We start from the raw sequence: 13634 nt of genomic DNA on the forward strand, positions 1-13634 counted from the left end.
AATAAAATATAATTATAGAAAAAAACACACAAAAAAAACAAAAAACAAAGAGAAGCCTGGCTTCACCCTCTCCAAGATAAACTTGTTTGTTCTCATAGCAGTCCATGGTATATTCAATATTCTTCTCCAGCACCACAGCTCAAAGGCATCAATTCTCCTTCTATCATCCCTAGTCATTGCTCAACTTTACAATGCATCACAAGTAATTGCAAAGACCATGGCCTGAATATAGGTAACATAAAGAAATGGATGTTCCTTGACAAGCTGGGTGATAATTTAACAAAATAAAAGGAAACAAGACAAAACAATCCTCCAATACAAGTGCATTTTTTTTCTTAACCTTGACCAATGGAATGATGGGTTAAAGCCAAAACAAAACAGCTATTCCTTTCCTTAACTAAAATCTTTGGGTACTGGGTTACTGTGGAACTGAGGTCTGATCTTGGTGTCCAGGCCACAAGAAGTCTGAGAAAATCTGGTGTTGATTTAGAACAGGATAGACAGAAGTAAGATGCTAAATACAGCTAAGATGTGAACATAACAGATACGCAGTACTTGGATTAAATAATTATTATGGTTAGGGGCCATTGAGACAACTCAGACTCTGAGCAATACAATGGATAGCACAACTGACCACTGCCCTGCACTGTCCTCACAAGCCCAGCTCTGTTTGAGGAACTTGTCAATCCATCACATTGACTGAGGAACTTGTCAATACATCACATTGACTGTCTTCCTCTTTTTGTCTTTCTCTAAGGATCGGTCTATTCTGACATGTCACCTTCATTTCTAAGGTGCACCCTGGCTGCACTCCTTTCAAGAGAAATTTGTTTGTGGTTTTTTTTAATAGTTAAGGGTATACTTAATATTGTTGGCTTCCACAATAATTCAAAGCATCTATTCCTTGAGTTAAGCACATCTTAGTCTTCAAAGTGACATCCATACTCTTTAACTCTTCAAAGAAGTCCTTCACAGCAACATTTCTCAGTGCAATATATTGTTCGATTTCTTGACAGCTGCTTCCATGAGAACTGATTGTGGATCCAAGTACAATGACATTCTTGATGAATTCAGTCTTTCCTCCTCTTGGCATGAAAGCCTTCTGTGTTTAAGAGACCTCAATAGATCCCATGATCCATAGTGTTGTCTTGGATGTATTTTTTTTTTCATCAAAGCCTCTCTGTTAGTTTATTGTTAAAAAAATCTGGAAAAGCAGAAGACAGAATTATATTATTTCCTACATGTGGTAAGAGACAGTATTTTCTCCAGTAACCATGACTCTATGCTATTTGTTTAGTCCCTGGACTTCCACAAAGTTCTGGCAAAACAGATAGTTGAAAAGCAGAATTAAAGTTGCCCTAGTCTGTCTAGAGGCTCCCCTCTTTGGGATAGATTCCTTCCTCCCACCCCCTTCAACAGTATTCTATACTCAGTATCATTCAAAAGTCACACCAATATTTCCTCAGCATTATATTTTCCTTGTTTAGGGACAGTATAAGAGGTAGGGAGGAAAATAGGATCCCACTGTTGTCTCTGAAGTATATGAAACCTCTTGTAGTATAAGGATAAGATGGCAAGTAAGATTAGATGGAAGACCTTTTTCGTTTTTCAAACTAATTAGTATACTCTATTAAAAATATAGTTTGTATCTAAGCGCCTAGCTTACAATATTCAATAACTTTTTTTTAAGCAGGGTTACACATGCTAGATTGTATCAAAACATCCTCTTCCAACATTTTTCACCCGGAAAACTAGGTTAGCTAAAAGGATAGTAGTTTGGTTAATACAGCTGGCTAGCTGGCATAATTCAGGGCCTGTCTCTTTACCCCTTCACTTCACTGTGCTAGAAAGGGCTGAGAATAGTTTCTTCCTTGGGATCTAGGCAGCATGCTCAGGTAGATTTTACATGGAAGGTTGTGGCTGCAACACTCTAGTGCGCAGTCCTCTCCTTCTGGCGATGATAATTGTATGGGGGGAAAGCACACACGCACACATGCTGATTTCACGGGCTGTTTTCAGGATCTCAACAGTCTTGCTATGTTCAGTATCTCAGAAATCCACATCATTCACAGCTAAGACTTGGTCCCATTCTTGAAGTTCTGCTTGGTGTGCATCAGAGTCAGGAATCACTTTGGAGATGAAGATACCTATCTGGGATGCCTTTCCTCCTTGGATGTTAAATCTCAGCTGAGCTCCAGGTGGCTTCTTTAGTATAATGGTTCGAGGGAGAAACTGGGTCACCTCATTGTTGTAGTCTGGGTGGCATATCCTGTCATGAGGAGGGGTCCATTCTGGGACATTTTCATAGGCAGGCAGGAAAACCACTGGATAGTCATCATAAGGAATTCGGCTGTTCATTTTTGACAAGGTCCAGTCATTAGGCCACAGCTAACATAGACTCCAATTGCCTACAAGTCAGTTTCAGACGGGATGCGGGTAGGCAGAAGGGTTGGATGTAATCTTTAAGGAAGCAGATTGATAAGTCTGTTTCTCTCACAATGCCCCTGGGAGGTTTTAAACTACCAACATTTTGGTTATTAGCTAAGTACAAACCATCTATACTACTTAGGGACCTTGACCATTGGAATTTTTATACCATAATGAAATAAATCATTAGAAAAAAAGTATTTTGTCATATTTTTGGTGAAGGCTTACAGAATTTTAGTTTCCTAACCAACAATTTCTACACAGACTGTTCAGCGACTTTTAAATTTTTTTCCCCTTTTGTTCTGTACTCTAGTTTCTCCTTCGAGTCTTTGGTTTCCTTCTTTCTCTGAAAGAGAAATTAACCTCCGTGATGAGTACTGGTTAATAGTTGTATCTCAGATGGATGGTTTCAAGTTTTTCAGAGTTGAGACACTACTGGCTAAAGTAGGATGTAGGACCTAACTTTCTGCAAATTAACCACGCTATCCCATAGTACTGTGATTGTTATCCTTCAAACCCAGAGATCCAATCCCATAAGATGTTTGACTATGTCTAATAAGTGTTAGTTGCTGTTTCCCCTAAGTGCTTTTTATAGACATAAATATGTTCACAGTCCCTTGGATGCATAGACATATGCATACAACCTATGTATACGTATGTGTATGCCTACGAAGTCTTGTCATCTGTATGTAGTTCATTGTGCTTCTAAGCAAAAGGCAATGTGTCTCTGGCTGTTTGACCCCACCAGTGGCTCCAGAGGACAAAGATGCGACCCCTTCTGCTGTTAAGATTTATAATCCAATCAAGGGCAACAGTGAGTCTGCGGTGCCTCCACAGCAGTGAGCGATGCTCATATAAAGGAGCCCTACTACCCGAAAGGTCAGCAGTTTGAATAGATCAGCCACTCTGTTGGAAAAAGATGAATGGTCTCCTTCCACAAAGATTTACAGCCTCTGATACAGAACTCAGTAACCGTGGGTTTGGATACACACATATGCCTGTTGTGATTGCTGGGTATATGTGCTGTGACAATTTACAAACAGGTCCATTTTTATTGTGTACTTTAAAAAAAAAATCCAACAGAGCACTATGCTCATGGCCTTTTTTTTTTTTTTTTTTGTCATGGGTTATTTTTTGTCTCAATGTGTTATTTCATCCAAGATAACCTCTGGGATAGTATCAGTTCAAGGTTTAAAGAGTATCTTGGGACAATAGTCTGGTGTGTTTTTTTTTTTTAAATCTTCTGTATTCTGTAGCTTCCCTATGATTCAAAACAACTTTCTAGAATAAGCCACTGTTGAAGCAGTGCTCTGTATTAAAGGATGCGTGCCCAAGTTTCAATCTGGTCCCATCAAGGAAATCTCATGTGTTAATACTTTTCCACTTGCACTCATGGTCTGAAATACGATGGTGGCATTAGCAGATCGGGTGTCTGCTGGATCCCAGGAAGATCTTGATCAATTCCAATCTGGAGTTCATTACACCACACAGGCCCTGGCGCGTGACCATCAGGTCACTGCTGGATGCAAATGAAGATAGAGATTTCCATTGTTTATCACACAATTTATTTATTTTAGGACACTTGTAAAGCAGACAAGATTGTGTGGAAAGAATGGAAAGTCACCCTCTACTCTTTCTTTTCTTCAGCACACACACAGTGCCCCCCCCAATCGCCCCAATCGATATCTGCTCTAGATGGTTCTTTAGTTACAACTGATAACTTGAACTGTGTCCCCCACCAAATAATCCTGTCTCCTCCACTTGCACTAGAAAGAAGACTCAACAAAGATGACTTGAAACACTTCCTAGTGAAGCTCAGAGACTGTAGCCTTATTTTAGATTACACTTCAACATCAAGAAAACAGAAATCCTTGTAACCAGACCAATAGACGACAGCATAATAAACAGATAAGAGATTAAAGTTGTCAAGAATTTAATTTTACTTGAATCCGCAATCAACATGCATAGAAGTGGCAGTCAAGAAATCAAAAGATGTGGCAGCTGGGTGGTTGTCTCAGAGAAGCAAGGCAGCAGTCACAGAGACTGTCATGGTGGCTGAGGAGGACACAGAACTGTGCCACCTGCTGGCATACCAGATCAAGGCAAACTTCGAGCAGCTGGGTTTAGGGCACTAGAAGAGCAAGAAAAAGTAGAGAACAAAATGCCTTTAGTCAACCAGAGCCTGAATACATTTTTAAATACCAAAGATGGCCAGCTTGTGGCTAGTCTGGTTGTGGAATTTCTGTAGTTTTCCAACCTGGACTTCACCTTGACTGTTTTCGACCAGAAATCAGCACATTTCAAGGTCTGCAAGGTGACCAGAACTTAGCCCTAGACATGCGTAGTGTGATAGTCGCAGGATGGCAGGCAGGCCTCAGCTGCGGGAGGTGATGGGTGCTTCCAGCAGGGAAGTCAACAGCCAGCCGCCCAAGCACTCCACCCAAATCCCTGATAGAAAGTCAAGTTTCCGTGCTATCCTGAGTAAGCATGCCAGAGAGGACAGCCAGAGGGACACAGCATCTCCTCAGAGCCAAAGAGGAGTGGCCGCCACTCGATGGTCCATGAGACAAAAACTGCATCCCTCTTAAGCACCAAGTCATTAGACGTCGAAGACAAAGCTGGTCTTTGTCCCCATGAAACCAACATGGGTGGGGACTCCTTCAATGATCCCCAGCCCCAAACCAGACAAGGGGCTGGAGAGGAGAATGCAGTAAGCAGTGTGGCAGCCTGGTGGCCCTCTCAGATGCATTCCCCTTTGAGAGTGGGCTCAGTTCCCTTGTAGGAGTCCTATCCTTGAAGGATCCTGAAAGTAAAAAGGGAAACATAGTTTGTAGAGTTCTGAGGTTGGGCAGTGATAAAGCTGGCTCACTTGGTCTAGCCTTCTTGGCTACGTTGGTGACTTTAATAGCACCAGCCATTGCTCAGCCAAAAGTGCGATGAGTATCGGCGAGATCGAAGACTGCCTTTCCGTGGAAATAGACGATATCAGCAACAGTGACCAGCTTGACAACCTCACCCAGGACCTGCCTCTCCCAGCTCAGCAACATGGCTGATTATCTGGATGATGTGGCCTAGACGCAGCCACAGAAACCACCAATGGTGAGAGCCGGGGACTCTGGGCAGCCACTTTTCTCAGACAATCCCTCAGGCTGGAAGGTCTGCCCCTGTTGGTGCCTTGTGTTTCGAAAAGACTGCAGATATTTTAGAAAATTAACTTTGAGTAAGCAGACTCTGCCACCTTTCATCTGGTTTAGTGACAGTTGTCTGTGGAAATGATTGCCCAGTTGAGCTCCAGCCCAGGCATCATGGTGCCAGCTAGGAAGACAGCAGTGTTACTAGCTGATGAGGGGAATCAATGAAACTGTGGTTCCTTTCCCAATCGTCATGGCACCAGCCCCAAGACAACAGTTTTATGAACTGATGAGGGTGGCCAATAAAACTGGGTTTCTGTTTCCTGTGCATGAGGCTGATCTCAGAGAAGTGGGTTCTGGCCTCCAAGGGGAGAGACACTGTGGCATATGGACGGTGGAAGCTGGACTTCCGTGTCCACTGTGTATTTTCTTTTCAGATGGAAGGTTCTAAACTATGACCAGTACAGGCATATACTGGGCTAGTAGTACTAGTACTAGGCATAGTACTGCTAGGTGTGGCCCTGGTTTTTAATAACAGATGTTGGACATTATCTGTATGATTTGGACTTTGCTATTGGTCCTGGCTTCTGTGTGAAAGGCTTCCTCACAGGTTCCCTTCTTAGTTGTAATTAATGCCTCAAGACATTTTGGGACCCAAACCCCTCTGAACTCCTGGGGTCTTGGGGCTCCCCCAGGAATGATGGCATGTCCTGGTCAAAGAGTGACGGCAGGGTGGCCTGAGGCTGCCTGGTGTACAACCTCCCTATATTAGACACATTCTGCCTGTGATTCCTTCCGAGGCCCCTGGAGGGCTGCAGGTGAGCTGCCACAGTGACAATGGACTTATGTGTGCAGATGACCTGGGCATGACACGGATGTGGCCAGACACAAGGCCCTGGTAGGGAACTAGTTAAGTCCCTGCATTGATCCCAGGAGTGAAGACAGCAGCTGCCCTGGAGGACACAGGCATAGTGGCCTGTCCTCAGGAACACAGACAGGAGGGGTGGGGTGTCCATTACACTTCATTCTGTCCTCTGGTATTCAGTTAAATTAGGACTTTGTGTCCACATGGACCGGGTCTCTGGATCCTGCTAGGTGAGTGGATGGCATAGTTTTCAGAACACCAGTTGCTTATTTCTGAGCCTAAGTAATGTGGAAATATTTGTAGGGTGTTAATATGTAAAGAGAAATAAAAACACGCAGATTAAAGGCTGTTATTGTGTACTGTTGAGTCGCAACTGGCCCATAGCTGACCCTCTGGTTTTAAGAGGCAGTTAATCACACAGGAGGAGACTGCGCATACTTCTCTTGTGGAGCTTGAATTGTGTGCCTTTGGGACCGCAGCACAGCATCTTGCCACTTGTTGCTATTGTTAAGTGTTGTCGAGTTGTAGATGACTCAAAGCGACCCTATGAATGAAAGACCTGAACGCTTGTATAACTTTCATCGTTTCTCCAAGTTCGTAGAGTTTCCAAAGGCAAGCTATTTCAGAAATGTAAAGAGAAATAAAAACATGAGGATTAAAGGTTAAAAAAAATAATTAAAAGATGTGTTGCATTGGGCAAATAAGCCAAAGACTTTTTTAAAGTGCTAAAGAACAAGGATGTCACTCTAAAGACTAAAGATTGTCCGATGCAAGCCATGATATTTTCAGTTGTTTCACATGCATGTGACAGTTGGGCAATGAATGTTGTTGTTGTGCACTGTTGAGTGGAAACCAACTCATAGCTGACCCTTTGGCTAGTTTTCAAAGGCAGTAAATCACAAGGTAAGATACTACTCATCTTTCTCCCATCAAGCAGCGGGCGGATTTAAACCATGGGCCTTAGGGTTGGCAATGCAGCTCTTTACCACTAGATGATCAGAGCTCCCTGGACAATGAATGAATAAGGAAGACCAAAGAAGAACTGATGCCTTTAAGTTGTTTTAGTGAAGAATAATGAATATACCATAAACTTTCAAATGAACAAACAAATCTATCTTGGAAAAAGTGCAGCCAGAGTGTTCCTTAGAACCAAGAATGGTGACACTTGATTTCATGTAATTTGAGTATGTTATTGGGGGGTTCAGGGCCAGTCCCTGGAGAAGGACAGGATGCTTGGAAAGACCCTCAACGACATGGCCTGACACAGTGACTGCAACAATGAGCTGACACATAGCAAGGACTGTGTAAACAGCCCAGGATCGGGCCCAGGACTGGGCAAGGTTCCTTTTGTTATACATAGGTCATTATGAGTTGGAGCTGACTCAATGGTACCCAGCAGCAACAACAACAACAACAACAACAACAACAACAACAACAACAACAGACCTATAATTATAATTCCATCTGGAACTTGAGATTATATGTTATATTATCAAGGTCATATGAATGTAGGTTATGTCTTAAAGAATCCTGAGGATGTCAAGGTTAGGCTGCTAACCTAAAGGTCAGGAGTTCAAGCCAACCAAATGCTCTGTGGGAGAAAGATGTGGCAGTCTGCTCCCATCAAAATGCACAGCCCTGAAACCCCTAGGTTTTCAACGATGAATGAATGGAAATCCAAAATATCTGTAAATTTTCATTAAAATTAATAAAATAAAAATTTAAAAAAGCAACAAAAAAACCCCCAAAACCCTAGGTTCTACTCTGTGGATTTGGGGTGTCTTAAAGGAATCTCTTTTGAAGCGTTAAAGAGATAAAACAAGCAGAGATGAAGGAAGACATCTCTGTACCATGCCACATGAAGATGGCTTTATGAGCAGGTGCTGAAAAGAGACAAAAAGCCTTCTCCTAGAGACAAGCTCCTGAGTTCAGACTTCTAGCCCTTAGGCAGGAAGAGAACAAGTCTGCTTTTTAAAGCATGCAGTATATTTTAGCTATAGCAGCAGAAGGTGATTAAGACAGTGGCCTAGTGTCAAATGCATACATTATGATTAGCATAATCCATGTTTTACATCGGGCTCACTCAGTATTTTACAGTCCAGTGGGTTTTGACAAATGTGGACTGTCTTGTGTCTCAATTACAGTATAACCAGGGTAGTTCACTGCCCTTACCATGGGGGACTCCACTTGCTCAGCTGTCCCCCTTCCAGACTCCTGGGAACCACCAGTCTTTCCACTGTCTCTACATATTCGCTTTTTCTAGAATAGTCTTTTCAGAATGACTTCATGCAAGTGGGATCCTGATGCATTTGTCCTTTTGTATCTGATTTCTTTCACTTAGTTATGTTTTCAATGTTTGTTGATATTATAGAATTCTTTCTTCTTTTCATAAAGACATTTTTTTTCACAGAGAAAAAGCCTTTATTGAATTTTATATTATGGGCTGAATACATTACTGACGTTTACGATAAGAAACTCAAAATAGCATAATAGATGAAAAATTGATTACACCATTTTATCACCTGCCAAAGACATTATGACAGTATGCAAAACTGGGTGATAACATCACAGAATTTAAGGCGATCACATCATCACAGAACTACCAGGTATATTGTTACAAAGAGGACTGGCAAGCGGGGAGGTAGGTAATTGTACATCAACAAATGAATATTTTTTTAAAAAGCGAACTAGGGGAGGAGGAAGGGAGGGAAAGAGGGTAAAGGTGCAACAATTAACTAATGAAAATCTAACTTCTCTGTAAATACTCATTAAAATAACAATTAAAAAATATTGGAAAAGAAAATAGAGCCCTCTGCTGATCAAATAAAGACTGGTGGGAGTCCCAAGACTATGACTTGTAGACTCCTTTTGAGCTAGAACTAAACTCATTCCTGAAACTCCACTATCAACCCAGCAATAGATGGGCTTATGAGGTAAGCAAGAGATCAGAGAAATGCTCACTCCCTAAAACAGTCTTACAAGATTAAAGGACAGCATTTACACAGGAAGAAATTTCAGAAGGCAGAAAGAGATATAAGCAAAAGATAAAGGGAAATGAGAATCACAGAGAGGAAGTAGGAAGAGTGTTGTTACAACACGAGGACATAAAGTATAAGAATGATTGTGTGGAAAACCAATTGCTCTGTTAGCTTTCACTCAAAGCATGATGAAAACAGAAGTCTTACATTTTCACTGAATTATGGTGTTGGCAGAGTTCTGTATATCCCAAAAGAGCAAATAAATCTGTCTTGTAGGAGGTTCAATCATGTGCTCCTTAGATGGAAGGATGGTGAAACTTTATTTTACATATTTGGACATGTTGTGGAAGCTGATCTGGGAAAAGACATCAAGCTGTGCAAAGAAGAGGCTCAGCAAAAGGGAGGAGGACCTCAGCGGAATGGACTGGGCCTGTGACTTCAGCAATGGGCGTGAGCATGGTAGAGATCGAAACATTGGCTGGGCAGGGCAAGATTTAGGTCAGCTCAGGATCTGAGGCAATCAACTCAACAGCACCTAACAACAGTAATCACCCCTTGCACTGAGGATTTGGGACTCAGCTTTCTTGGGGCTCCTTCACTCCTGGATGGCTGTGGATGAGGCCTGCCTACCCTACATGGCTGATGTAGGTCCTTAGAGATTGCTTCTAGTTTTAGCACTTGCTACTCTTTCGGATCTCTGCCTCAGTTTCCCTTTGTGGCCTTTGAGGATTCACTTCACTTCTTCCCTCACCTTCTGTGCATTTACAAATATTTTTCTTTATGTGTTTAACAGCAAAACGGTTTTCCAGCAGAGCCAGGATGCCACGTACCTGGGAATAGGATGACATTCGAAAACATCTTGTTTGGCAGCTTCTGCTCTGTGCCTGTCCCACCTTGTCACTTATACTACTGGAAGAATAAGTGCGGATCACAGCCATTTGCGCTCTTGCAATAAGCCTGCTAAGGAAGAAGAAAGGAGCCCTTGGAATGGAACAACAGCACTGAGCCCCAGGACAAAGTCGTGACCACTGTGTCGATATCTGGTATGAGCCAGGCCCTTGGGCCAAATTCAGAGCTGCTGGGAGGATGGCAGGCAGCTGCCTCAGGTTGTGAGCAAGGTCAGTGCTGATGATCTGACAAGCAGACGAGCTGAGACTCCCTCATGCTTAGGTACTAACCTGTAGTAAATGCTTTCACATATTTCTTACTTACCATGTTAAAGATTCTGCTTCTAGGGATAGCTGGCATCTGTCTCTCCCAACCTCACAGCACCTTCCCACAGAATCAAGGCATCTTTTCAAATTTACAGTCCCTGAGAGAAATGAAGGGCTCAACTTGTCAGGTTAACAGGGGCTTCTACGTGTTTACTAGCTAATCTGTAGTGAACAGTTTCACATGGCTTTATTAATCCATGAACAAGATGGATTATCACAGTGACTGTAACAATGGGCTTAACTGAGTCCGTGATTTGAGGATGACACAGATCTGTTCATTGAGTCGCAGCTGACTTGATGGCATCTATTAAAAAAAAACAATCCACCTGCTATGCATCAGAGAATTGGATAACGAATAAGGATGACAGAATAAGAATTGATAGGGGAGCTCTGATGGCTGAGTGGCAAGAAGCTGTGCTGCAATCCTGAATGTACTCAGTTTGAATCCACCAGATGCTTTGCTGGAGGAGGAGGGGCAATGTCCTCCTGCACCAGTCGTATCCAGGTCGACTGTACACAACAACAGCCTTTGCATTGTGGTGCTGGAGAAGAGTACTACTTAATATCCCATAGACTGCCAAAAGAACAAACTGATATGTCTTGGAAAAGGTTGTGGCTAGAGTTCTCCTGGGATATAAAGATGATGAAGCTGTGTCTTTTATACTTTGGACATGTAGTTAGGCAAGGCTATTCTTTAGCCTTTATATTTATTCTTTATATTCTTCATGCTTGAAGAAATGGAGGGTCAGCGAAGGAAAGGAAAATTCCCAAGGAGATGGATTGATTTCAGCAATGGGCTCTAGTGTGCCAGAGATGATGAGGATGGCACAGGAGAGGCTAGGGTTCAGGTCAGCTGTTCATGGGGTTTCTATGACTTGACTTGATGACACTTAACAACAACAACAACATCAGCAAAACAAGTGAACAATTTTACTTGGGTTTACTAATAGGTAATTAACAGTTTCACAGTGGTTTACTAATCGATAGTAAATAGTTTAACATAAATTTACTAACTTGTAGAAGATTTCATGTGAGTTTCACCACCTCTTTGTAAGTGAGCACAGGGAAGACCTTGCTGATCTTGAACAATGGGCTCTGCAACACTGAGCAGAATGAAGGCGGGGCCTTGGGCAACTCCTGGGCCAGGTCTCTGTCCAGAGACTGCCCTTTCTCCCTGGCCCCTACCCTGCCGAGACTCCACTCTGATCCAATACTTCCAGGAACCTGTCTGGCACCCTGTACATTCCAGGGCCCCAGCTACACCTGGATTCCACAGGGACTGGCAGCAGCCTTGCCTCCTTTAGCCACCTGTGTTGCCACTTGAGCCTGTGACACCCAGGGCCAAACTGCCTGTCCGCACTAGACTCCAGGCACAGGCCCTGTCCGGGCACCGCCACGTGCCCCTTGGCTCCCACGCTCCCACACGCCATCCCTCCCCCACTCCCACCCCCTCAACAGAGCAGATACAACTTGGGGCAGGGATTTGTCAGTACCCACCCAATCCTGAAAATCTTCAGGGGCTTCCCTCTCATGGCCACCCAGCCTGTCTTCGTCATGCCCTCCACTCCACCCTTGCACTGTGGCCTACAAGCCACCTTTTCTCCACAGCTCAGCCTGCTCAGGAACTTCAGCCTAGGTCCACAGTACCATGAATCCTGGTAGCTCAGCCCCCCTCTGACTCCTCCAGACCCACCTCTTGTACTGTGATGTATGTGCCCTCCAGGCGCTGTGTGAGAATCCTGCTTTGACTAGTTAAGCCCATTGCTGCAGTCACTGTGTTAGTCTAGCTCATTGAGAGTCTTCTTTTTTGCTGACCTTCCATCTTTCTTGACCTTAAGCCTTAAGCCCCTAATATAACTCTTGACTGTTTTGATCCTCATTTGTGGATGGAAGAGCCCAGACTGTGAGGCCGAGCAGTCAGGTTTAGAGAATGTCCTAGCCATCCCTCAGGACATGAGCAAGTGGTCAATCAGTTGTAAGTGAAGCAAAGAGAAATGCAACATCCTTAATTAAGTTATCAGGTCTATCTAATGGAAGAGGGGCTTTCCTCGGGTGTGCCAGTAGCACCTTTTGTCTTACAAAGATAAAAGAGAGAACAATGGAGAGGAGACCTCAGTGTCACCAAGATGGAAGAACTGGAAGCAGAGACTGTCCTTTGGACTCAGATGCCTATTCTGGGGAGTGTTGAAACACAGGAAGAAGACTAAGGAGACTTCCAAGGAGTACTGGGCCTCCAGAACTGGCAGAGGCAAGACTTCCTCTAGAGTCCCTAGTTCCCCTAAACTTGAATTTCTAGCCTCCTGGTGTGTACACATTTTCCAAATTCTTTCATCCATAGATGGATACTTGAGTTGCTCCCACTTCTCCTCTGATGAACATTCCTTCACAAGTATATATCTGTTTTGGGTCTTGCTCCCTCTCTGCCCAGGTTTCTCTTGCTTCTCTACTTGTTCTGAGCAGGTGGCCAGAGAAACTCACAAGAAACTCCACTCCCAGTGGGCAGGCAGGGCTCCTGCATGACCCCTGCTGCATGACCTCTGCTGGAGTTCTTTAGTGCTGTTGTCACCGAGATAGCACAATTGGACAGTTTTGGAAAACATGGTATTCTCTGAGGACTTGGAAGCCAGAGTGCCAACACCACAGAAGCGTTCTCCTTCTGTTGGTCCTGGAGGAAAGTCAGCACCTGCTAGCCTGTTCCTTGGAGGCCCTCACCATGGCCTCCCTGAGTTGAAGAGTTACCCACTGGCTGAGCTCTGCCTCATGCTCTCCCGTCTCCTGGAACTGAGGTTCCCTTTTCTCCTTGTCTCTTCTCATCTTTTCTCTCTGAGTGATGCAGGACAAACCCTTGAGAAACTCTTCTCATATTAGATCAAGGCTATGACAAATTCAGGTGGTGGCATCCCGTCCTAGTCCTCTTACTGATTGTTCACATCTCAGATTATGTCATGGGAGAATGATTACATAACTGTCTCTAATCTGGCTTTATTAATAGAATAGAATAGAATAGAATAGAATAGAA

The 13634-nt window shown here is 43.5% G+C and overlaps 2 pseudogenes; one reads left to right on the top strand and one right to left on the bottom strand.

The window, feature by feature from the left end:
- Positions 1–1930: 1930 nt before the first annotated feature.
- LOC102861544 lies at positions 1931–2358 on the bottom strand (annotated as a pseudogene).
- Positions 2359–4787: 2429 nt separating this feature from the next.
- LOC102861957 lies at positions 4788–5502 on the top strand (annotated as a pseudogene).
- The last annotated feature ends 8132 nt before the right edge of the window (positions 5503–13634 follow it).

The sequence above is a fragment of the Elephantulus edwardii genome, unplaced genomic scaffold, assembly GCF_000299155.1.
Source record: "Elephantulus edwardii isolate Elephantulus edwardi_28Jun2011 unplaced genomic scaffold, EleEdw1.0 scaffold00209, whole genome shotgun sequence".
In the NCBI taxonomy this organism is placed as follows: Eukaryota; Metazoa; Chordata; class Mammalia; order Macroscelidea; family Macroscelididae; genus Elephantulus; species Elephantulus edwardii.